This window comes from Cynoglossus semilaevis, chromosome W, assembly GCF_000523025.1.
Source record: "Cynoglossus semilaevis isolate Cse_v1.0 chromosome W, Cse_v1.0, whole genome shotgun sequence".
NCBI classification, from domain to species: domain Eukaryota; kingdom Metazoa; phylum Chordata; class Actinopteri; order Pleuronectiformes; family Cynoglossidae; genus Cynoglossus; species Cynoglossus semilaevis.
In genome coordinates, this window is record NC_024327.1 from 5,521,497 (window position 1) to 5,523,629 (window position 2,133).

Below are 2,133 nucleotides of genomic sequence, written 5' to 3' on the forward strand. Positions count from 1 at the left end.
TTGCTTTGAAGAATAATGGTGATGAATACATAAAAAGCCAAAAAGTTCAATTAAAAATATTATTTTAATTATAAAATCATTGATTAGAAAAAATATCTTCCCTTTCTTTGTTAATGTTGTCCTTCACATGGCATGTGGATGACAATCAGTAAATCACATGAATCCGGAATTCCTGTGTGCATATTAAGACATACGTGTGAGTTGGTGTGTTTGGTGTGAGTGTTTGGAACCCAATCGATCAGCTGCTTATGGAAGCAGCCTCCAGCTCCTGCTCCAGCTGCCCAGTGGGTGTGAAGGACACTGATGTGACAGCACTAATTACCCAAGCAGGAAGTCAGTATCACACAAACACCCACAGCTGCAACTGCAGCTCAGGCAGTGCTAAAATAAATGGTGGTCTATCACAGACCACTTTACGCCTCTTATTCCTAGAGTATCAGTATGAAATATGGTATCATCAGGATAAACAGGTTTTTCCTTATGGTATTTAAAGAAGAGAGAAGATTGAATTTAAGATGCACATATGAATATTTTTTTCTTTACCTTTTTTTCTTTTCAGTTAAATTGTCAGTTTTGGGTATTTATGAAGCAGGTTAAAATGTCCCATCAACCTTTCATTCAAACACTTCAGTCGGTTACTCAGCAAGCCAGGGAAACATCTGTATATAAACTGAGAAATTGTGAATTGTAACCCAGTCTTTCTGTGTTAAACCCCAGTCATTCTCGTACAGTCTAAACATACTGGACATTTTGATGCAGTTCAAAAAACATCTAGTCTCTTGTTCTGTTTTTTATACTGCAGTATAAAACCGTTTTCAATAAGTTGCTTCTTTGAACCAGGTGTTTACACCTGTTACCAGTACACGCTGCACAGTTCACCAGTCCATAGCAGGGCAACATACAGTACAGTATAGAGACAAACAAACATTCATGCTCACATCCATACCTCTGGTCAAAGTTCAAACTCTAATGAGCTGGGGGGCACTGTTGCTCCGTCATCTCATTGAAGGGCCAAAAGCTAACTGTGGGGGTCAGAATACATTATACTGACATCTAGTCATGGGCCATACATGGCTGGTTGGTTTGTGGTCTGAAAATGGCCCGTGGGCTGGGAGTTTGAGATTTCTGATTTTCAGTATTCAATGAACCTTCTCTGTATGGAGAATCAGGTCGATTGCTCTGTATCCATTTGGTTCATTTCAATTTGTTTATGCAGATATGGGTGTTAGGTTTATTCTAACATATATGACGACAAAGTAACAACACAAAGACGTCTGGATATTTTTCTTGCAAGGGGAGAATGCAGCTTGCTCTTCTGGCAGCTTCCTCATCAACTCCGAGTTGCTGCACCCTTCCTCTGCTCTTTTATTTAGTTTACAAAAGTATCAGATTACATAACATTTGATTTAGTGTGAGTATATGGAGTAAGAAGCTGGATGCGAAAATGGGTGTGAATGGGGGTGTGACAAGGAAAAGATGGGAAGCAAGCAGTTTCTTAAAGCGACAGTAACACACTGGAGTAAATATGGGAAGCAAGCAGTTTGTTAAAGCGACAGTACAGCATGAAGCAATGATAATAAATGCAATTCTTCCAACATTTCCCTCCTGTTTATCATTGATGAATGCCAAATTATCTTATCCTGCATTATGGCTCCTAATACAAGGTTTTTCATAACACATTCATTTTCATAGCACCTTCATCAATTTAAGATTCTCAGTTATGGTATTCTTCTTCGTCATTCACATCTCTGAACATCTTTACAGACACTCATGCTTTTGGTCAGTGAGGCAACATACTCTTCTGCCTGCTGTTGGAAATACGCATCTGCTGTTCTCTTGTCTAGTGCTGTCTCAATCAATCTTATACTCAGAGACCTTATACAAGGAATACAGCAGCAGCCGCAGGATATCAATATAGCCACAAATGAGACTATGGACGTTAAGAGAGTTACAACTGAAGTTTTCCATTGACCAAAAGTTCGTTCAAACCATTCCTCAAGAAAATTACCAGTACCAGAATCTTCATGCATTTTTCTAGACAATGTCTTAAGTCCTTGGAGGGCCTTCGTTACTGTACCATCTGGTGCAGTATTATTTGGTATGAAAGTACAACACATCTCTCCAAACATCGCA